At 44.6% G+C, this 25,019-nt stretch overlaps 1 protein-coding gene across 2 annotated transcripts in view; it reads right to left on the bottom strand.

Moving 5' to 3' along the window:
* Positions 1 to 25,019, bottom strand: part of SYN3 (synapsin III) — a 465,355-nt gene that overhangs the window by 372,803 nt on the left and 67,533 nt on the right. The gene's annotated exons all lie outside the window — the stretch shown is intronic.

Genomic DNA, 25,019 nt, shown 5'->3' on the forward strand with positions numbered 1-25,019 from the left:
TAAGGTCCCCTTGTATTAGAATTTGGAACTGCTGAGTGATTCATGCAGTTTCCTTCTAGGGGCTGTATTTAATACATAGAACCTGAGTACAACTGAAGACCATGTTTTCTGCCATCTAGATTGGGAAAGTATAGAACACAAGGGGACTGGTGGGGGTGGGTGGATGTCACAGTCACTAAGAGAGGGGCAGAGAGGCAAGAGGTGGGGAGCACTCTTGATGTTTATGTGCCAGCTACAATCCTGTCCTTGGGTGTTATGCAATACCTCCATATCTTTATAAACTCATCTTCTTTTTTTTCTTATTTGCTTAAGCAAGATCTGCTACATTTCTTTTGCTTGTGACCAGAGTCCTATGGAAGATATCCCTCCTGCCAGATTATATACTCCCTGGGGATAGTGATTCCATGGTACTATAACCATCTGTATTAGTTTCCTAAGGTGGCCATAACAAAGTACCAGCACTCGGTGGATTAGACAGCAGAAATTTCCTTTCCCACAGTTCTGGAGGCTAGAAGACCAAACTCAAGGTGTTGGTAGGGTGGGTTCCTTTGAAGGCTATGAGGTAAAATCTGTTTCAGGTTTCTATCCTTGGCTTGCAGATGGCCACCTTCTCCCTATGTCTTATCACACTGTCTTCCTTCTACACGTGTCTCTGTATCCAAAGACCCCCTTTTTATAAGAAAACCAGTCATACTGCACCAGAGCCCACCCTAATGACCTCACTGTAACTCTCTAAAGACCCTCTCTCTAAATAAGTCACATTCAAGGGACTGGAGCTTAACGCTTCAACGTGTGAATCTTGGGGAGGCACAGTTCAACTTGTAACCCCATGTTAGAAAATGCATAGTAACAAACTGTGCCATACACACAGTAAATGCCAAAAACCATTTCTCTGTATTAAATGAATGAAAATAACTTCTCATACATATGAAAAACTCAACTATGTGCCAGATACTGTCCTAAGCTTTTTACATGTATGAATTAATTTAATCCTCACACTTGTCCAGATGAAAACAACAACAACAACAAAAAAAAAAAAAAAAAAACAAGGCAGAGAGAGACTGAATAACTTGCACAATATCACACAGTAAGGAGCAGAGCCAGGATTTAAACCCAGGCAGTCCGGTTCCAGCCTATGCTTTTGACTGCTACACCCCACTCCTCCCACTGTTTAGCTGAATAAGGCACTGGGTGGATTACAACTGGGAATTTTGGGGACCTAAAAATAGCCCATTTGAAGAGAAAACCAAGTTTATATGGAAAGGAAATATCATTTCATAGTGATTTAAATGTATCCCCTTGGAAACATTTAACAGAATTATGACCAAAGACCTAGTCATCTCCCTAGATGGCATTAAAGGAAACCCAGAGTGCTTATGTCTCTTGCTTTAATTAATAGCCTCATTATGTTGTGGCAAGGTGAAAAGCAAAGAGCTCTGTTAATGAGTTCAGGTTAGTAAATAGTGGTAATGACCTGTTTATTAAGTCTAATGTCTTAAAAATTCAGTCCCATCATGTTTAAGATACTCCACTGGCGAGATTACAAAGAAGAATTAGCAATAAAAGTTGTTGCTTGAGTGTGAGGAGAAAAAGATGTTAGAAGAAAGTTGCAACACAGAACAGTTGGGCACCAAAAACTTGAAGAAAGGGAGCAAATAAGAATCTTGAATCATAGAATCTCCAACTTCGAGGTGGCCAAGCCCCAGGGGCTGTCTTGCTGCCCAAATGGAAAGAGATAATCTGGATAAAAGACACACTCAGCCTTGGATATACAAGTTAGAAGTTCATGGTGTTCAGAGCAAGGTGTCTAGAATTATTTCCTAGTTATGTTTATGAGTAATTACAGGAGGCAAATACCTGGGTTGTTAGGGTAGCCAGCATCTGTTGGATCAAGTACAGAGAGGGTAGTGAAGAAAGGGCTCTCTTCTGTATTTTACTTTTTAGAAACTTCAATAAACAAAACTTGGAAATGAACTCAGAGGTATCCAAGCACTTCTCCTTCAAGGTAGTGATTCTACTGAGAGGAGAATCTCAAAGAGCAGCTGTTTTTGAAGAGCCTCAGAACTCTCACAGAAAGTGTAGTAGGTTGAATTATCTCCCCCCAAAGATATGGCCACATCCTAAGCCCTGATACCCACAAATGTGGGTTTGTTGGAAATTGGGTCTTTGCACATTTACATCCGTAATCCATCTAGAATTTTAGTTTTTTGTGTAAGATCGGAGGTAAGACCCAAGGTTCAGTTTTTCCATATGGTTATTCAAATACTTTGGCACTATTTATTAAAAGACTCTTCTTTCCCAATAGAGTTGCGCTGGTGCCTTTGTCAAACATCAAGTCACCTCACATGTGATCTATTCGTCTATCCTTGAGTCTGTTCCAAGTTGTCTCAGTTACTGCAGCTTTACAGTGAGTTTTGGTATCAAGTAGTATAATATTCTAAGAGGGAAGCAGCCCAACTAGGTTCCAGTGATAACAGGTTCAAAGACAAGACCACACCTCTTGTCTCCTCAACCTGCTGAAGCAGATCGAAAGTTTTCCTACTAACCCACTCCAAAATACAGTCATTGGGCAACGAGGTGACCTCAAAGGCTCTATCCTGAATAAACCTATTGAATGTTTCCCTAGTGATGTGATTGGTTGAACAGAATGTGTTCTATCCTCTGATTCACACTGCAATCCACCATCGTGGCCAGACCTCTCAAAGAGCTCCTCAGGGGATTCCCACCTCTCTTAAAGGTTTAAAAAAAAAAATCAAGATCTCAGCCCCTTCAGCTTTGTCAGTGTGGCAGGCCAGCTGAGAGGCTAATAAATGGAGAAGCAAGCACTTCCACGACTTTGAGTCTTACCTGTACTGAGAAATGGCGCCTGTGGAATTCTATTGCCATATTCACCTGCTCCCATAAATTTCTCTTGGCTTTATAAATGAACTTTAGGGTTTCAGGACAGGTCTAAACATCATCTTTTATTTGAGCTTCTGTACACCCTATTGAAAGCTCAAGCCCGCTATCTCATCTGCATTACTTTTTCCCTGTCTGCTGCTATGAGGGGGAATTTTAAAGAATTTCTTTCCCTTCTTTTTAACAGAAAAAAAAGTCTGTGTGTAATTTTGATTGTGAAGATTCTGTTTTGAAAGGGAAAACTGTCATATTACACATTTGTGGGAGATTTTCTCTAGACATCATTAAAGACAAGTAGGTTTTTGCAATATGAGGCACATATAGGGACTTTGGATTTTGTTACTCTTGTTACTTTTGGTACCTGGTATGGGAGGTTTTTGTCACTGACCTCAATGATACCTGAAAGTGCTGGATTATCTGAGTTTTCCTATTTGTGACTTTTTAAAACATGTACATGGAGGAATCAAAGAATAGTGGAAAAGGAATTGGTCTTTAAGTCTGGGGACCAGGGACCTAAACCTTGGATTTGACCTAAACCTTGGATTTGACCCAATAACAATGACTGCAAGCAGACCCCTCACTCTCCACTTGTATTCTCTTTGACTTTAAAATGAAAGAGTTATAAGGGGAGCCTTAGGTGGCTCAGTAGATTGAGCATCTGACTTAGGCTCAGGTCATGATCTTACAGTTCATGGGTTTGAGCCTTGCATCAGGCTGACATTGCAGAGCCTGCTTGGGATTCTCTCTCTTCCTCTCTCTCTGCCCCTTGCCCACTCACTATCTCTCTTTCTTTCAAGAAAAAAAATGAATAAACTTAAAAAAAAAGAAGAAAAAGTAAATTAAAGTGTTATAATCAATAGAGTCAATATCTTTCTTTCTCAACTAGTGTCCCCCAGTTATCACTGAAGGCAAAATCTATCATCACATCTTATGAAAAATGAATCCTATGCATTAATATTTTTATTAGAAAGCTGTTCATTGCTTTATACTCAGCTTCAGGCACATAGTAGGTATCCAAAAATTTTTGTTAAATAAAGTGTTACTTTTATTTTTGGGGTGCCTGGGTGGCTCAGTCTGTTAAGTGTCTGACTCTTGGTTTGGGCTCAGGTCATGATCTCATAGTCGTGAGTATGAGCCCTGCATTGGGCTCTGTGCTGACAGTGCAGATTCTGCTTGGGATTCTCTCTCTCCCTCTCTCCCTGCCCTTCCCTCCCTCCCTCCCTCCCTCCCTCCCTCTCTCTCTCTCTCAAAATAAATTAATTAAAAAAAAAGGAATGCCATGCACTAATATTTTTATTAGAAAGCTGGGCACTGCTTTATACACAGTTCTAGGTACACAGTAGGTATCCAAAAATATTTGTTGAATAAAGTGTTATTTTTATCTTTGATGAGCAGATACCTATGCATGCTATGCAGCATGCCTTATGAAACTCTGTCCGTTGCCAGATTCACTAGACCACAAAACTGAGGAGAATGTTTCCAGGCACAGAGGAGGGGAAAGGCCCAATGTAAGTTGCTAGTAACAAAAGCACAGGTAAAAAATACAGGGCTATCGGGTCAATGGAATGGTGAGATGTCTTTAGTAGCTGGGGCATGGAGTTAATGGAGGAACAGAATAGGAAAAAGAGCTAGAAAGGTAGGTCAGAGACCAGTCCAGGAGGATCCTGAACTTCCTGTGAAGGAACATGAATTTCACTGTATGGTACATTTTATCTTCTGTTACTCATAGTTCTGTTACTTCATTACAGATTACCACAAGGTATATAACTTCAAACAACACAAGTGTATTATCTCACTGCTCTGTAGGTCAGAAGTCCACGTGACTTCGGCTGGTTTCTCTGTTCTGGGTTTCACAAGGCCCAAATCAAGGTTGTTAAGCATCTAAGCTTTTACTGGAAGACTCTGGGAAGAAACTGTTTCCATACAGTTTGGCTGTACAGGTGGCTGGCAGACTTCAACTCTTTGTGGTTGTAGGACTGAGGTCCTGTCTTTTCTGGTGTCCCCTGGAAGCCTCCCCCAGCCAGCTACGGGCACCTGCGTTCAGCATCACATAGGACTCTCCATCTCCAAACTAGTAATGGCACATTAAATCCTTCTTATTCTTTAAACATTTTTAACTTCCTCTCCTGCCACATTTCTTTCTCCACCCAGAGTAAATTCAGTTTTTAAGGGCTTGTGTGGGCTCACCTGGATAACCAGGGTCACTCTCCCTATCTTAAGGTACATAACTACAGTCGCATCTACAGAGTCCCTTTTGAGTATCACTTTCACAGGCTCTAGGCATTAATGTTTCTGGAGGGCTACTGGGAAACAGGAAAGGCTGCAGATGAGGGGAGTGGTTACATATTTAACAACAAATATTTCTGCAGAATTTTCTAATTTCCAAGCTGTTATAGGTACTAGATATGGCTGGAATCATATCCACTAACAAAATGTCCTCTACAGCCCCCTAGATCAGAAGGCAATAGAAGCACCTTTTTATAATTAAACTCACATCCAGTTCCAAAACACAAATGCACGCAGGTGCGTGCATACACACACACACACACACACACACACACACACACACACACAGGATGGAATGCATTCAGTTTCCTGTAGGGTCTTTGGCTGCATTGTCACTGGAACTGGCACCTGGCGAGCATGTGATGCCAAGTAGATAATATTACTGAAAGCATGGGGTATTCATGTTTAGTTACTAGTAATTGCATTTGTGATGATAATGACATCTGATGACAGAATGGAAATGGTGATTGTAATCATAATTACGATAAGCTGAAGAATGCTATTAGGTCAACAGATCAATGGGAAAGAAACTGAAAATGGGGCTTGGATTTGGATGACTGACAAGAATGTACCCAAGAAACCAAGAATGTGTGGGAATGTGAAGGTAGCAGCTATCTGCCTTGACCATGAAGCCTGACTAAAGGAGGATTTCGACACAAAAAGATGTTGTCCGGAGTCCTGAGAAAGGCAAGATGCTGGCAGACAGACTGTTCTGGAATCCGAGGGTGGCTGATAAGATACTAGAAATTCCTGTCAGTTTGTGAAATCTATCTGGCCCAGACTGTACTCTTAAACCCTGAGAGTGTGCCCCCTAGTACAGCCTTAGGTATTCCATAGATTTTTCAGGAGAAGAGAGAGAGAGAGAGAAAGAGACAGACAGACAGATACTGAGTGTATAGGAGAAGGTGGGCAGTCTCCATCCAGTACCTTTTCCAATGCTAGGTCAACTTCTGACACTCAGCCTTGTTCTCCAACCTTTCCCATTACACCCCATAAAGAGGAACTGTTAACCTATGGGTCAGGACATCACAATGCTACAGTTGACAGCAGGCAGGGTCACTGCTAGGCTGAAAAGGCAGGCAACGGTGTGGGATTCTGGCTTCTCTGTAGCTGAGTGCCTGCTGGTCTGCATGGTCATCATGTCAACTTCCTCCCTTGCCTGTAGCTCCTCAAAGGGGTTCATCTCAGCACCCATCTTTCCCTCTGCTGCTCTCTCTTCCATGAGTTGGCAACCATCGGTTCGGATTCTCAGAAGCCCCAGATGTCCTGCTCTCTCTTTTCATAATCGTGTTTGTTGTACCTTGGAACTGTTTAGTGATAACAGCCACATATTTAGTAAGTAACATCCACAAATCTACAGGACTCACGCCAGCTCTGGCAGAGAGCCCTGCCCTCGGGCTGGGGGACCTAGGCTGGCTAACGCTCAGTGGTGTTTCTACTCTTATTTGCTATTCCTTCCTGTGTATTTGGCTACCTTAGGAACCTAGAACAGGGGTGCTGGTAGTGATTTTCAAGGTAGGATTAGGGCATTCCTGCATCCTCCAGCAAGTTATCATCAAAATTCCACTCTAATCCCTAACAGACTGTTATGTTTACTCTTGGGAACAAAACTGTGTCATTAACAAATTCTTTAAAAAAAAAAATCAACATTCTGCAAGTGCTGTGATCTTCACGTCTTAAGTTCTTTCACAGAGTCTCTCAGGGTCTAAGAGGTTCATTAGAAGGACAAACAACAACAACAATACTAATAAAGTAGCACTAAATACAGAAAACCTAAGCCCTGCCTGGCCTCTAACGTCCTGTATGATTTAGACACTGATGAAGTGATGACCTCTTTGACACCATCCCCTGTGCCCCACACTGGCCTCCTTTCCATTGTCAAACACAGTGAGCAAGCTCTGGGCTTGCTCCAGTCCCCAAACCTCTAGAGCTTCCTGGAGAAGGCAGCAAGGCCACCTTCCTCACTCCACTCATAGCTTTGCTCAGTGGAGCCCCCAGTAGCACCTCCTCACAGAGCACCTGCTGTACTCCCTGTCCTGTTTCCTTGCTTGAACTCATCCCCACTGACAAAACTGTACATTTGTCCGCATATGACATGATTTACATCCATCCCAATTTAATATTTAATGGTCCAGCTCTCTCACCAGAATAGAAGTTCCAGGGGGCAGGGATGTCTGTTTTGTTCATGGCTCTATCTCAGCATCCAACCAGTACCTTGCATTACAGCACAATGCTCAAATACGTGAATGCCTATTGTAGGTGTCCAAGGTGAGCCCAGGGAGGCAAATGACCTTTCCCAAAGTTACAACCTGGTAATTACGTCAGCTGGGACCCAAACCCAGGTCGATACCTTCCACATGGCACCAAGTGGCTCGCTGGAGATGATGCATGTTATAATTCACAGAGCTGGGTCAATTAAAGGGCGACTTGGCCAGCCTTGGGCTTTCCTTGTGCTGCGACCTCCCTTGTTTTCATACCTTCCCACATCAGTGTGCGGCATCCGTCAGCAAAGCCCACGGGCCCCTACCCCTCCTTCACCACTCTGCCTCTTCCAAATACCCCGCTGCTGCAAACACTTGGCAGGTGGCCCAAGGCCTGCTGTCGGCAAGAACTGCTTCCTGTAGATTTCCCGGCACAGGCTGTGTTTTTAGTTCTGAGGGCCCCGTGGGCTCAGTGACTTCCTTGGCTGGCATCTGAAGTCTTTTCCACCGGTTCAGATTCACCTTGCAGACAAAAGAGGCTTTGAGAGTCTGCAGACTCTCTGAGTGGCCCCTTACAGACAAGGAAATCTCACTCAGGAGCAGTGCTCAGTGAAGGCCCGGGCCACTGGGTCAGGCTGTGCCGAGCACCCAGCTATGACAGGTAGACGCAAAGACATATTCTGCTCATCAAAACATAATACTCGTGTGTGTGTGTGTGTGTGTGTGTGTGTGTGTGTGCGCACACGCGTGCACGCACAAAGGCAGGGCAGGGAGCGATAAATACATAAAAACATGTCAAAACAAATATAAAAATATAGAAAAAGATTGCAATGACAAAACTACATTCTTAAATGTTCAAGTAATGGAAAATCCAAAATTAGGTGGAGTTAGCCACATTTTAAAAACAAAACAAAACAAATCATCAACAGTGATTTGCAGTTTACAAAGAGTTTGGTATAGAGTGGTTTTCAGAACCAGACTACAAGTTTGAATCTGAGCTCTACGTCTCACTTGCTGTACAACTCTAGGCAGGTTAGCCTTTCTATGCCTTAGTTCACATCTGTAAAATGAGGCTAAGAATGGTGCCTTCCGAGGGTGGATGTGAGCATTAAATGAATTAATCAGTTTAAAAGCCTGTACTCAATGGGGTGCCTGGGTGGCTCAGTCAGTTAAGTGTGTGACTTGGGCTCAAGTCATGATCTCACAGTTTGTGGGTTCAAGCCCAGTATTGGGCTATCTGCTGTCAGCACAGAGACCAATTCAGATCCTCTGTCCCCCTTTCTCTCTGCACCTCCCAAACTGGTTCTCTCTCTCTCTTTCTCTCAAAATAAATAATAAACAATTTTTTTAAAAGGTCTTACTCAAAAATAAATAAATAAAATAAAAGCCCTTAGCAAGGCATGCAAGTGAAAATAAGTACATAATGAATGTTACCTATCACGGTATTTAATTGGATCATTACAACAACCTCTTGGTAAGAGGGTTAAGTATTAGCATATTCATCAGCCGACAAGAAAACTGAAGAGCAGAGAGAACAAATGACTCAGCCAAGATCACAAAATTACTGAGCAAGAGAGCTATGACCCTGACTCTATTCACCCATTCATTCATTCACTTAACAACTACTATGTCAAGGACAGGGACTGATGTCATAGCAGCAAATGGAGCAAAATTCCCTGTTCTTATGGGACTTGTATTTAGTAGGGAGACAGACCATTAACAATAAACAATATATCAGGGGAGGAAACATAGCTTCTGGTAAGAGGACAAAGTGCTGGGAGGTGTTATGTCAAATAAGGGGGCGGGGGATCAGGGGAAGGTGGCACTTATCAGTGTTATAAGCAAAGTGAGGGAGCAAATCATACAGTAAGAGAGGGAAAGGCTTTGCAGGCAGAGGGAACAGCAAGGAAGAAGGCCCTGAGGCTGGAGTATATGTGCAGAGCTCAAAGAACAGCAAAGAAGGCAGTGTGGCTGTAAAGGAGCTGGTGAGGAGTGAGTGGAAGGAGATGAGGTCAGAGAGGGGACAGTGGATCCATCATGATAAGGATTTTATTCTGGATGAGAGGGTTAAGATGTTAGTACCATCACCATCCTCCTCAGCAACATCATCATCTTCACATTGCCAATGAAGATCATGATGAAGATCCAACATTATCACCACCACCACCATCACATTTGGCAATGAGAGAACTCAAGAAGCCAAGTTTGCAAAAAATCACCAATAAATGTGGCACTCTCATCTTTAAGGAATTTTTTTAACAGCCAGGTTTTGTTCTCCAGAGCCTAGATGTACATTTGGTAGAGATTAAGCCAGAGCACGGAGGCATGCCCTAGTTCTGTCCTGACAGTCACCCCTTCCTGCTCAGATTCCCCAGGAAGCTGTACCCACAAGAAACAACAGCAACTGAGAATCAAAGAAAAACATCCTTTGCTTCCATTGTCCTTTTCCCTCTGTCAGGTCAGCTTCAAGGGTGAGGAGAGCTTTTGATAATGTCTTGGAGGAAGAAAGGAAATGAGGAAGGAGAGGAGGGAAGGGAAAGGGAAAGGGAAGGGAAAGGCAGAGAAGGGAAGGAAAGGCAGGGAAAGCCTTTAGGGGGACAAAATGGTGGGACCACCATAGCCTCCAAAGCTTTTAAGGTTGAGAGACCTAGGAAAGAATTTTGCCACCTGCAACAAACTTTTCCTACCTACAACAGATCGGGGCAAACATTCAGAAATTTTAAGACCACACCTTAACTACACAGAAAAAAAATTATGGTTAATGTCTGCTTGACATCCACTTCTCTTTCTGGCCGAGCTGGCTCCACACGTTTGAACACTATTTGGCTGAATGTTCAGAGAAGTGTGTTTATAGGATTAAGCAAACCAGGTGTGAAAGTCTCCCCACATTTCTCCAGAGGGACGATGGACAGTTTGGGGACTTGGAGACTGGGATGTGGAAGCAAAGGCCACTGCTGGGCAGCTGCTGTGTCCAGTTGTATCACAGGCATGTGTGAAACTGGATGGCTGGAGCTCCGGAAGGGGCTGTCTGGGGTCAGAAGAGCTGACACGTCATAGCACACATGACCCTGAACAACCCAGGGGAGACACTGAAAGAACTTAAGTAGGCTGATGGCATTTAATTTCTATAGTTTCTTTCTCCAAATTGAAACTTGTAATGTGATGGCAGGAACGTCTTATCCATCAAAGCTCTGAGAAATCCAAATGCTCTTATCCTGCCTTCATGCACTTTTTTTTTTTTTTTCATTTGGAAGGTACAAAACCATTTTCAGGGTTATAGAAATTAAAAGAGCATTCAGAGGCGCGTGGGTAACTCAGTCAGTTAAGTGTCCAACTTCAGCTCAGGTCATGATTTCACGGTTCATGAGTTCAAGCCCCGCATTGGGCTCTGTGCTGACAGCTCGGAGCCTGGAGCCTACTTTGGGTTCTGTTTCTCCCTCTCTCTCTGCCCCTCTTCCACTTGTGCACACACTCTCTCTCTCTCTCTCAGAAATAATACATGAATAAACTTTATTAAAAGAAAAGAGCATTCAACCTTCTTTTCCTACCCATTGCTCCCCTTCTCTCCCCAGAGTTGCCTCCCAGCTGTCTCCCTGTGTCTCACCTTCTCTTAGTTAATCCAGTCTGCACCCAGAGATGAGGACCTGCCACTTCCTCCTACGGGGGCCCCCGGACACACAGTGACGTTTGAACCCTGGAGACAGAGGCCCTGCTGTTCTAAGGCACCTCCAGCTTGGTGCCAGATACTTTGGGAAGATCAGCATTTTAGGACTCAGGGTGCTAAATGCTGTGAAGGAGAATGAAGCTGGTGAAGAGATACAGAGTGACTGAGAAGTGTGCATGGAGGCGGGGGGGGGGGGAGTGTCACTTTAGGGAGAGTGGCCAAGCATTGCTGAGGAGGTGGGAGGTGACACTGGCACAAAGAACCTCAGTGAGGAATACAGTGAGGACACCTTGGGGAAGGGAGTTCCAGACCAAGAGAACAGCAAGGGCAAAGGCCATGAGGCAGAGTGCGCTCACTTGTTTTTTAAAGTTTGCTTTCATCGTGGTAAAACGTACCCAAACATAAAATTTACCATTTTAACTGTTTTTTAAGCGGATAGCTCAGACGCATTAAGTATATTCACATTGTTGTACCACCATCACCACCATCCACCCCCAGAACTTTTTCATCATTCCCAACAAAAGCTGTATACCCGTGAAACAAGAACTCCCCAGTCCCCTTTCTCCTGGTAGCTACCATCCTACTTCCTGTGTCTTTGCATCTGACTACTCTAGGGACCTCATATAAGTGGAATCATACAGTATTTGTCTTTTTATGTCTGGCTTAATTCACTGAGCATGGTTTCAGGGTTTGTCCATGTTGTAGCATTTGTCAGAATTTCCTTCCATTTTAAGGCTGATACTCCATTGTATGGATAGACCACATTCTGTCTACACATTCGTCTGTCAACATTAGGTTACTTCTATCTGTTGGCTGTTGGGAATAATGCCACTGTGAGCATGGATTTAAAAACATCTGTTTGAGTCCCTGCTTTCAGTTCTTTGGGGCATATACCTAGAAGTGGGACTGCTTGGTCATAAGGTAATTCTGTGTTTAACTTGAGGAACTGCCACACTGGTTTCCACAGCGGCTGTGCCATTTTACATTCCACCAGCAAGGCATGCAGGGTTCCAATCTCTCCCCAACCTCCCCAACACTTGTTTTCTGTCACTGCATTTTAGAGAACAGTGAGAAGGTCAGCATGCCTAGCTCAGAGTAAGCAAGGAAGACAAGGCAGGTAAGGGTAGGAAGAATGCCAGAGAAGTCTAACCACGAAGGGCCTATAGCTGTGGGAAGGCCTCTGGCTAATACTTGGAGTGAGCCTGGGAGCCTTCAGAGAGATGTGAACCATGAAAGGTCATCATCCCATTTATAGTAAGGAAGGTAAACCCAAAGCTCCCAGCTCCAGAGGCATGGGGCCTCCAAGGGTAGCCCCATCCTCCTTTCTCCCAAGCTGCCAAAGGGTTAAGTAAATGCAAACACGGGTAAATGCAGTGAAAGGAGAGATTTCCTTCCCCTGGCTGACAGACCTGACGCAGGAAGCAGATTCGTTTTCCCTGTGCAGGAGAGGCCTGGCGGACTTGTGCTTCAAGAAGAAGATGAACGTCGCCTGGACACGAGATGGCTTAGCACTTCCCATGTTCGTTTCTGAGAGCTACTGAACAGCCTGAGGCCCCATCTGTTTTCAATCTTGTTAAAAGGGCCTCGTGTGCTGGCGCCTATTTAAAATAATGCACACATGGAGTTTCTAAAATGAAGAAGAAAAAAGGCCTAAGCTTTCCCTGCCGGCACAGCTTATGTGTTTATTTTGGAGCAGGCTTTGGGAGTTCTGAGACAAGACATAGCTAATTTCTCTTCCCGGGGTTGATTTGCAAGTCCCCATAGGCTTCTACTCCAAGCATTTAAGGCAGCTTGGTATGAACCAGTCACCCCTTCAAAACTCCACTGTGAAATATCTCCAAATTAAGGCAGGGCTCAGGAAAGGGGGAGCCCAAGGGCCACTTTCTCCTTGCAAAGGAGCTGTTCCTTGATTCCTTTTCCTCAATAGGGACTCTTGTTTCTAGAGGCCAAGTTCATCTTCTCAGATGATCATTGTCTTCCCAAGAGGCCACAGTAGTTCCAAGACAGCATGATCCAGATAAGGCTCAGAGCCAATCTGAACCGAATCCCCAAATGGGGAGTGCAAGGGACAGTGTCAGGGAAAAGAGCCACCTGCAGTCAAGGCATTTCCAGGTCAAGAAGCCAAGGCAAGGAGGGTTCTCTGCCCACTTCCAGGGAGCAGAGTGGCCCTCTGAGCTGCTGACTCACAATGGCACTCACACACATGTCAGGCACTACCAAGAATTTTAATGGGTCATTTCTGACTTTGCAGGCTCAGGGAAAACACCTCATAAGCTTAGAATCACACATACAACCTCATCGGTGGCCCACATGACTTCATAAATAACTCCCCCTAAACCAACAGCAAGGAGAATACAGACAAAGGTAGAAGGGAAACAGGATGAGTGTGTCCGTGGTGGCCCAGCAGTGATGGCTCATGTCTTTTTCTACACCTTCACACCTGCTTTAACTCTAAGAACCTGGCTGACATTACTTTCACTTGGCGATAGTAATGTCCAATGGTTTATGAAAATGGTTTATCCCAGTAGGAACAAAAGTAGGAGAAGCAGCAGCAACAAAGGCTAAAGTAGAAGAATCAGTGATTGTAGTCTTTGGAGAAGCACCAACAAAAGTAACTGTAATAGGACTAGATGAGGTAGCTGTATGAATACAATTGGTATTTCCGGTGGCAATATAATAATGATATTTATGATTTCATATCATTAATTATACTTATATTAGGATTAAAATGTATCATAGTTTTTAAGCACTTCCTATGTGCCAGGCACTGTTCGAAGGGCAGTAACCACTTAAGGAAGGTCGTCTAATTATTATGCCCACTTTATACCTGGGAGCATTGTGGTGCAATGAGATTACATGTAGTTCCCAAGGTCACACAGCTGGGAGGTTACAGACCAGGTGAACACAAGTAGTCTGGCTCCAGGGTCCCTGCTCTTAGCTACTTCACTAGGCTTCTTGCAACCCATAGCAGTACCTGAGACAAGGGGAACAGCAGGCCTGGAGGTCATGGTAGGATGACAGCAGGAGAATTACCTCCAAAGAGGCAGTCTAAGGAGGGGCCTTAGTCACCTTCTGGAGGTTCAAAGGATTCAGGGTTTTCCAGCTATGAATCAAACAGAGCAGTAATTTTTATGTTTTAATTTGCTTAAATTTGGGGGTTTTATATAAGATTTAATTGGAAATAAAAGAGTTTGTTTTTAAAAGACTATTAAAAAGGGGCGCCTGGGTGGCTCAGTCAGTTAAGCGTCCGACTTTGGCTCAGGTCATGATCTCATGGTTTGTGAGTTTGAGCCCCGAGTTGGGCTCTGTGCTGATAGCTCAGGGCCTGGAGACTACTTTGGGTTCTGTGTCTCCGCCTCTCTCTGCCCCTCTCCTGCTCATGCTCTGTCTCTCTCTCAATAATAAATAAACGTTAAAAATAATTCAAATAAAATAAATACTATGAAAAAAACTACAGCACGATGAGGCTTGGGACTTAGACAGGTGTATTAGCCATGTCTTATTTTCTATATTCTGATGTATTCACATCTTGAGGACTTGCTGACCCTGGAAAGACTGCCTCTCCCAGTTAGCCAATTCCTAGAGATGGTAAACAATTCTCCATAGACAGTGTCTTTCAAATGCAAGCCGAAACCAATCCAGAGCCCGTGGGTTAACTACCTGCCCTATACCAGGTTCTCACACTCCAGGCCACTATCCCCCTGCTCGAAGACCAACAAAGGCTAGGTTCCAGACAACCAGGGACAGCCCCCTACACCCTAGAGCCTGCTGAAATTATTCCAACTAGTCAGTCCTAAGGCTGCTTGCCCTGCTAGCCCTTTCCTTCCTGCAAATCCATAATAAAGGCTCTTGCCCACATTTTCGCCTAGCTCCCTCTGCCTCCTGATTGGCCATGGTGCTTCCTCATGTGGTCCCCAAACATGGCAAGCTATGCCTCCTGCTTTTAGGGGACTATGAACACAATGAACTTCATCTTTCATGTAAGTTATTTCTGTCATCTTTCCATACTTAACTAAAACAAATCCTGAGTACTTTTACAATAGGCTTGGTCCAGCCCTTCAGGATTTCAACAGACTCTAGGCCTCTGCTGGGTTACTGGTACAAGCCAGGGGACACATTTATTATGTGGGGTTGTGTTGCAAAATCACACAGCATGGGCTAAGAGAGACCCAGGTCCAATTCCATTCTTGGAACATTCAGCTGTGCGATCTTGGGGAAATCACAGGAATTTCAGACTCAGTGTCTTTGTCAGGTAAGAATGGGGGAGAAGGTCCCTGCCGTGTCCTTGTCCCAATGCTACTGTGCTGACTAAAAGGGAGTGTGAAGGTGAAGCTTCTTTGGAGAGGTCTGGTCTGGGAAACCCACACCATCATACACTACACTGCTATCACCTGTCTTTAGGGAACCATGGGGCTCCCTGCACAAAAGGTCATCTTTGAGTTGTTTCTGTCTAAAACAGGGTTTCTCCACCTTGGCACCTTGACATTTTGAGCTGGATAATTCTTTGTTGCAGGTGGCTGTCTTGTGTATTGTAAGATGTCCCTGGCCTTTACCCATACACGTCAGCAGCATTTCCATCTTGTGACAACCAAAAATGTCTCCAGGCATTGCTAAATGTCCCTCGGAGGGCAAAATCTCCCTTGGTTGGGAATTATTGATAGAGAAGAAGGAATGACTTAAGCTCTCTTCCCTCCCTGCTTGCCTGCCTTCTTTCCTTCCTTCCTTCTTTCCTTCCTTCCTTCTTTCCTTCCTTCCTTCCTTCCTTCCTTCCTTCCTTCCTTCCTTCCTTCCCTCCCTCCCTCCCTCCCCCGCCTTTCCAAAGATGCTCAGTAGTTTGCGCCCCAGGTATTCCTACACTATGGGTCTAAGGGATATAACCAGAAAACAGTTGTTCCTGTAGACAACTCCAGGTTACAGATCGCCAGAAGAAAATTCAGAGGTCTGTTGTTCAGTATTCTTGGTTTCATTCCCATTGTATATTTATTAACTGAGCTTATCTTTCCAGGATCCAACCATCTTATCCCTAATTTACAATCCTTTTTAAGTAGGCTTGTATCAAACCCACAGAATGTGAGAACTGAAAGTTCCTTTGGGGTCACCCAATGGGTTTCATTTTACTGCCAGCTCTGGTTGCTGTGTAGAGAATAATGAGGCTGCCCTAAGCTCGGCTGGGAAGTATGCCTTCATTGAGCAGTGGTATCTGTTGGGGCTGGGGAGAGCTGGCAGGTAGAAAGCGCTCCAAACATTGGCTAGTTTCTCCTTTTACAAATAATCAACCTAGATCCAGGGTCCCCTCTGATTTAATGAAAATGGACCACATTTTTACAGTGTGCTGAACACAGTAGCAGTGCTATGATCTCTCCATTTGGTGGATAAAGAAACTGAAGTTTAGAACATTGAGTCACATCCCCCAAGTCCCACAGGTAATAAGAGGCACTGTCAGGACTTGATCCCTTGCTCTTCTGATCTGAGGCATAGCTTCATCCATCACACCAAATTGCCTCAAAATATCTCTACTTTATTTTTAAAAACATTTTTTAAAATGTATTCATTTTTGAGAGACAGAGAAAGAGAGAGTGTGTGTGCATGTGCAGGAGTGGGGGAGGGGCAGAGAGAGAATGAGACCCAGAATCTAAAGCAGGTTCGAGACTCTGAGCTGTCAGCACAGAGCCAGGCATGGGGCTCGAACTCATGAGCCATGAGATCATGACCTGAGCTGAAGTCGGATGCTTAACTGACTGAACCACCCATGCACCCCAAAATATTTCTTCTTTCTTCTAAGGCAACAAAAAATTTTCCTCCACATGAGTAAAATACAGAATAGTAATAAGAATTAGTAAAAATAAGCCTGTTTACTTCAGAATCTTAATGTCATTTCCCAATAAATATATAGCGAAGGATAAGTAAAGTGAGGGTTAGAAGAAACCAGAAGGGACAGTAGTAGATTCATATCCCCCAAAATGAGGGGTGAGGTTGCAGTGGGAGTTAGGAGAATAGGGTATGGGCTGCTTGGGAACCAGGGGTCGAATCATGACTCTGCCAACTGAAAGCTGCTCTGCTGGGCTTCTCTGAATCCTCATTTCTTCCCCTGTGATAGTAATAGATAACTTACAAGGCCACTGTGAGGATGAAGGGAGGGTATGTATAGCAAATCTTGGTGGAGTGTCAGGCATGCGTGTGTGTATGTGTGTGTATGCAGCAAATGCTTAATATATGGGAGTCCTTATATTATCACTATTATTGGTACTATGAAATACTAAATTTCATGAAGGTGTTTAGGGGAAAGAAGGCTAGTTCTAAACTATTAGAGACCACAAAAAAGGAGTGGAGCATGACCTAGGTTTTAGAGAGAAGGTGAACACATAAATAAAAAGGTATAGGAATGGAAGAAGAGACAGATGGATAGATATTCATAGAAATCACATTTTTGGAAAGCGAGATGTGGAACCTAAGAGAAAAGCTGCTGTAAACAACAGACCATCGAAATTAAATATTGGCTCCTCCAAGGACTTTCGGGGGCACCACTGAGCAGAAAGAGGAAAAGAGAGGTGGTGAGAAAGGCAGGCCAGTGCCTGATTGGGATGAGCCATGGGGCTGCTTAAGGACTCTGGCCTTCATCCCACAGACATGGAGGAGCCTGGACTGAGGAGGGCAAAGCTGCACGAGAATAAGCAAATTAAGACAAATGATCAAAACCTGGTTCTGTCCAATGAATGCAAAGTTAGGGTTCCTGGTGTGTGGCTGGCCCCGCCAGGGGAGATTCACCCGTCTGTTTCCCTTGCTTTTCCTGGCAGCCAGAGGGGTGGGCTGCCGGTCTCCTCCCTGTCTGGACAGAATGTAGGCCCTGAGGTGGGGTGGGTGGGGAGGTCACCTGGTTCAATTCCATCTTAAACAGGCTAAGAACCCACCCAGAAGCCCATGAGGGGAACTTCAGGGTTGTTGCTCAGGGAACAAAGAAAGGTACCAGCAACACAGATACAGGGAGCTCAGAAAACCTACATGGGCTATCCATAGTCTCCAAGAAAACCAATCTGAAAAACTGCATTAGGCCAGACGTAGCAAGCCTTTTTTTTTTTTTTTTTTTCCAGGGCTGGCTGGGCAATGGGTGAGTTAAGGGGAAAATTATAGGCTTTTGGAACAGGCAGATAGAGGTTCCAGTAGCAATTCTGCCACTAACTACACAAATACCTACTTCACCTCTCTTGGCCTCAGTTTCCTCATCAGGACAATAATGAGACTCACACCTCAGGCACTGCTGAAGGGCTGAATACAGCAGCATGCAGGAAGCATGAGGCTGACGAGGAGCACACAGCTGACCTGCAGTAACTAATCTTCCTTCTTTCCTTGAATTTGCACTCAGAACCTCCAAAGCGCAACCCTTGATGCCCCCAGATGAGGCTCAGTTCCACTTCCTCTCTGGTGCTGCCTTCTTATCACTGCCAAGTTCTTCCCCTGGGAACTCCATTCTTTTTTTATTTTTTAAGTTTATTTATTTATTTTGAGAGAGAGAGGCAGAGAGAGAGAGAGAGAGAGAGAGAGAGAGAATTTCAAGCAGGCTCCATGCTGTCAGCACAGAGCCCAACATGGGGCTCAATCTCACGAACCGTGAGATCATGACCTAAGTCAAAATCATGCGTCGGATGCTTAACTGACTGAGCCACCCAGGTGCCCATTCCCCTAGAAACTCCAAAGCCAGACTTGGAAAAGAAGAGACAGGGTGGGCATAGTTTGGCTCTCTATCACCAGCACCACGACCTTGGGTGAGGAAGTCTGCCTGATGAGCCCCAGTTCTATAGAAGGGTGAGAGGCAGTGAGATGTAGGATCAGCAGTGTGGGCTCCAGGGCATCTTTGGAGCCTCCATATCTCAGCTCTCCCGCCTACCAGCTGTGGGGCCATCAGCAGGATACTTACCCTTTCGGGTCTTATTTCCATCAGTATTTCCTTGGTGGGGTTGTGGGGAGATTACATGAATTCTCAGACAGTGGCTGGCACGTCGTGTTCACTCAAGCACGTTTTACCTGTATTGTAATGTATCATTGCTTTACATGTATCATTCATGTCAGACTAGTGCTTTACCTGTGTCATTTACCAGACAATAGGGTATTTTGGTAAGTCTATCTCCGGGGAAGTTCTTATGGTGGATCCAATATTTTCCCTGTCACTGTTTGATTTTTCCTTACCACAGAGAAGTTAGACAGATATGAAATGATGACAGATTATGTATCTGGGTACTTGGAGCACCTACTAAGTACCTGAATAAGTACCCAGTGGTAGCCTACCCACCACATGCTACTGTAACACTGTGTATCTTTCTTTCACAGCTCCTAATCAATTTGTAATTATGGTGTGTGTGTGTGTGTGTGTGTGTGTGTGTGTGTGTGTGTGTGTGTGAGAGAGAGAGAGAGAGAGAGAGAGAGAGGGGGAGAGAGAGACTGATTATACGATTCGTATCTGTCTCCTCCATTAGATTTTAAGCTCTATCCAGTAGAGACCACACCTGTGTTTTCTGTTTTAATTTTTTTAATGTTTATTTATTTTTGAGCAAGATAGAGAGAGTGTGAGAAGGGGAGGGGCAGAGAGAGAGAGGGAGACACAGAATCTGAAGCAGGCACTAGGCTCTGAGCTGTCAGCACAGAGTCCAATGTGGGGCTCGAACTCATGAACCACGATATCATGACCTGAGCTGAATTCGGAGGCTTAACTGACTGAGCCAGCCAGGTTCCTCGAGACCACATCTGTTTTCAATCACCACTGTAGCCATAGCACATAGTAGGCACTCAATACATATTTATAGAATGAATAAACATACTGTCCATGTTCTTAAAGGGAGTGACAGGCCAGTGGACTAGTAACCTCAAAGCAATCTGGTAAGTGTAATGGTAGAAAATGGTAGAAATGCTTGTGTGAGAGCATGGATAAGGGGCAACTGGTCCTGCCTCCTGTGGGTGGTCAGGGGAAGCAGAACAGAAACAAGGCCAAGGCTAAATCTTGAAGACGTTGCAGCAAAATTTGGGAAAGGATGTCCTAGGAGGAGAGATTTCATAAGCACAGGCATGGATGGGGATGTAGAGAGAAGATGGTAGTGTTAGGATGGGTGGGGAGCTACCAGGGGTTTGCTGGGACTACAGCCTAAGTTAGATAATGAAGGGGATGAAGAAAGAAAGGTAGGCAGCGACTAGCTCACAGAGGACCTTGGAGGCCAAGCTTGAGTCCCATGGAACAAGTCTCAGACACAAGCCGGCCCTTTACACATGAGAAGAAATTCACCACGTTTTGCCCAGACTTTACTTCTCTGTAATACACCTTGCCCCCTAAAATAGCATCTGGATAACTGTGAATTCCACCTCTGCCACTTGTAAGCTGTGCCCCCTTATAACCTCTCTTAGCCTTAGTTTCCTCAGCTAGAGAATGGGGAAACATGTTAATACCACAGGAAGTAATGGGGATTAAATGAACTAATCCATATGAAGTGCTTAGTGTACACATGCCATGTAAGCATGGGATCAGACAGTGGCTATTCCCATCGATCCCTTCCAAGCCCAGAACAGCACCATCCATGGAAATTCATTCATGTCACTCTCTAAACTTCCTGAGAGAAGTGGTCCCAGATAGGTTCAGCCTGGGCTGAATTCTAAAGTAAGCAGCTCCTTAGAATAGCTCCTATGTGATCTTAAAGGTAGACATGGTGGGACATAGGAACTCATTCTCAGGTATCAGCATCCCCTCTTTTACTCAAGGATTGGAAAATGTAGCCAGTCTGGGTAGGATCCAAAAGAATCCATTTCAAAGCAGAAGTCCTGTTTATGTGCGGGCCTGGCTTCTCTCCTCAGGAGATTCTGGTCAGGGCGGGTTGGGAGATTCCTTAGACAATCTAATAGATTAGTTTCCAGTTTAGCATAACAGCTAGACAGATTTTTGTGGTGAAGTCATCCCAGTCAATTAAAAGGCATTTTTCCCTGCTGCGAGTTCAGAAGTCCCTTTGGTCTGTTCCAGCTTTCTGGGATGTTTCATAATAGGCTCCACCCTGGGTTAATTAATAACCCTGGATTCTACTAAAATGCAAGGCTGAAATCCTGTGTGTAAGCACATCCGGGCCGGGGCTGTTGGCAGAGTCAGGGTGAAAAGCCAGGGGGAGGTCCTCTCATCAGGGAGTGGGCCAGACCCCAAATGGTAGACAGGACAGCAGAGCCAGCTCAGTAAATGTAAAGAGTGGCCGAGCAAAAGCTGAAGGTCAAAGCTGGAGAGGGTATGAGGAGGGGCAGAAGTCGGGAGGAGGGTGCAGAGGAGGGAGATCATAAGCAGTCAAAGGCATCGCAAGGCCAGAGATTAGGCAGACTGAGAGCAAACTGGAATGTGGGGGTGAAATGGGTCAGGGCAAGCGGCTGACAAAGGTGGTGAATAAGAAGCGGTTGACAGCGCTTGCTTTTATGGGATGCCAGTGCAAACACATCATGTGGTTCTGGTTCCATCCTCTCTGCTTTAAAGAAAAAATAGGTCATCTCTTCCCCTTTCAAATGCAAGTTGCAGGTACAGAATGAAGCTAAAGACCATGTGGCAGGGACTGACATGCATTCACTGGATAGTTACCAAGTCCTTTCCCTGAACCTCAGCCCCAAGCACAATATTCAAGGATAAGATGCCTTTTTCACCCAACCCAGAGCTGAGTTTCTCTGCTTCCAGTCTCAGGCCACCACTCCTACCCAGCTAATCTTCCAAACTACTATCAGCATATTCATCCTGAAACAAAGACCTGATCACATCACTCCATGACTTAAAAATCTAACAAGTATGTCCTCACTGACTCTAGGATGTGATTTCCAGCGGTAGGCCATACCACACAAAGCCCATCCTGATGAAACTATTCTCTGTCTTCTTTTCTAGCTTTATTTCCCATTCCCCCTTCTCATGCACCCTATAGTCTGGTCATTTTCCCCATCTGTGACAAACTAAGATTTAAAACATGCCTATTATTATTATTATTATTATCATTTTATTTTAGAGAGAGAGTGTATAAGTGGGGGAGAGGGACAGAGGGGGAGAGAGAGAGAGAGAGAGAGAGAGAGAGAGAGAGAGAGAGAGAGATTGAGAGAGAGAATCTTAAGCAGGCTCTGTGCTCGGGGTGGAGCCTCGATGTAGAGTTTGATCCTATGACCCTGGGATCATGACCTGAGCTGAAATCAAGAGTTAGATGCTCAATTGACTGAGCCTCCCAGGTGCCCCTAAAATGCAGTCTTTAGCTGGCAGGACTGATATGCACATCTCCCTCCTTTGCAGCCTGATACAAAGCTAATTATTTTCCCCAACCCCCCACAGAGTATTAGCTTCTCTGTGAAACCTTTCCTAAGAATGTTCCAAGGCAAGGGTGGTGATCCCTCTTCTGTGCTCACTAGGCTTTGCAAAGGTCTCTGACACATTACAGTCACTGCCCCCCACTGTCTATCCTTCCACTGTGAGAGTGGAAAGCTCTGTCATTGAGGCCAAGGGGAGAGCAAGTGCTCAGTATGTGTTTCTTGAATTAAGGAGAGGGTTGAGATAAGTCAAGTTGTGTGTATTTGTTTTAATACACAGCCCTCAAGAAATTAAAGGGTTTATTTAGCTCTCCTTCAAAACTGCTCCTTAATTTCCACTGGAGTCTCATTCATCCATGATACTAACAGGGGGCAGAGGAGATATTGATGGAGGGAGGTGGCAGTGAGGAAGGGTAAGTGACCACACATAGTAGGTAGAGGCTACAGAACTATGAGCTGGATTGCCCAGCATGAGAAGATCGACTTGCTTCCATTCTCATGGCTCCTGCCTTCTCATTGTTGATTAAGGAGCTGAGTGGTACAGCTAAACCAGGGAGGTGGGCCGTGAAGTGATAAAGCAGTCTGTGTTGTATTTAGAATCAGCAGGGCTCATGCAGCCACCGTCTCAATATCCACCTGCCCCCTCAATATCCACTCGCCCCGGCCCTCATTTGGGGCTCGCCTTTGGCCATCCCCTGTGGCTCAGCATCCAACCTAGACATGGCTGCCCCCACAGGAAGGCCTTTTGCAGGTAAATGTGGAAAATACAGACTTCACAACTAGAGAATGAGATTAACTTGTTTGCTACCAAAACCATCAGAAGGGCCTAGTGGCTTCTTAAAAGCGGAAGACAAAAATCACACTGGCAGGTGGAGATGTAACAGGAAAGATGGTGACATGGGAGACGGGAGCCTGGTGTCTCTACACTGGACTCCAGCCATAATGTGATGTGTGTGCTGGGTACAGTTACTTCCCTGCTCTGAAACTCAGATGTTAAACAAGCAGGTTGGATTAGATGATCCCCAAGGTCTCTTTCTAGCCCCACCGTACTATGATTGTACCACACCACCCATCCACTCACACATCTACTCAACATTTATTGAACACCTCTACCAGGATATTTGCTATCAAGGAAAAGTTAGAAGTTTGCACCAGATGCCAGTTGAATGCCATTATGTTTTGGGGAAATATGATTGGACATATATGTAAATAATAAAAAAACACACACATACACATGGACATTTTATATTTCTTATCCCACCCCTCCAACTACACAGCAAACTTCTTTTTTTTTTTTTACAGCAAACTTCTTTAAGCATGGATTATATACTCTGCATTTCTGAATAATCCCAGAGACTGACACCTAGAAATTATTCTGTTGATGTGTTTAACAATGTAAAGATGATTGTAAGACTAGCTACTAACACTTAGCACTTTCTATATGCCAGGCTCTGCTTTGAGTGCCCTACATGTGGTAATTTACTTTGATCATATAACTCTGTAGGTACATCTTGTGATTGCTATTATTACTACTATTACTTTCATCTTACATATGAGGACATTGAAGCACAGAGAAGTTAAGTTAGTTGCTCAAGGTTGCTCAGGGAGTGGGAGAGTTGGGATTCAAACCCAGGTGGTCTGGCTCCAGTTGGAGCTAATATGCACTTCATGTAGTCCAAAGCGTACAGCTACACTTAGAGACAAAGAGTAAACATTTACTCTTGGGGCGGGGGGAACAACGAACAAACAGAACTATTAACAGGGGAACTATCCAGCAATAAGCCAGAAACATCAAATGATAAGTAAGAGCCACCCAGGTTAGTAAGGAAAGGAAGAGTCTGGCTGGAAGGACATCTCTTAATTTGTAATTTACCCAACAGATCAAAAGAGTAGGGTGAAATGGGAAAGGACGGTGGGATTACGTGCTCGAGGAACCTGGGTTAGAGAGGAAATACAAAAAAACTCGTTGAAGACAAATTCAAGACCCAACATATACTCTGATAGATCTACTTTGGTTAAGAAGCAGGACCCTGGAGTCAGCTGGACCCAGGTTCAGATCCCAGCTGCAGGACATTCATACAAGCTATGTGACCTGGCTGGGCAATTTATTTAAGCTCCCTGAGCCTCAGCTTCCTCACCAACAGGCACACTGTGTGGAATAAGTTAAGGCACAGGAAGCATTTAACATGACACCCAGCATACAGAAAATATTCAAAGTTAACCACCATCACCATTCCTATTGTTTCTCCATTTCTCTATGGCCTTCTTAAATTGGTGAGTCTAAATGTAGAGCCAGGATGGTGATAAACTCACCCATGTTAATCAATGCCATGGTTAAAGAGAGACACTTGCTCCTCTAATGAGTTATGTTTCAGCTAATACTCCCTAGTGTCCCACCTGCTTTTTTCATTCCCCCAGCTGGTTCTTAGATTTGAAAAGAAAAAGGCCTCCATGGAGACCTGCACGCTTTTAACAATAATACAAAACAGAACGTCTGAGGTCAGGGTAAGCCAAGCCAAACAAATAAATCTTGCAGGATTGTGCTAACAAAACAAGGCTTAGTGGATCAGAGTGGGTAGGGTTCTGCCGGACTCAGGCCCTGCAGAGAAATGCCAAGCTCTGGTGAATTTCAAACACAAGGAGGTCAAATAGGAAGAGCAAAATATGGAGCACTTCAGAGT

The sequence above is a fragment of the Leopardus geoffroyi genome, chromosome B4 (assembly GCF_018350155.1).
Source record: "Leopardus geoffroyi isolate Oge1 chromosome B4, O.geoffroyi_Oge1_pat1.0, whole genome shotgun sequence".
NCBI classification, from domain to species: domain Eukaryota; kingdom Metazoa; phylum Chordata; class Mammalia; order Carnivora; family Felidae; genus Leopardus; species Leopardus geoffroyi.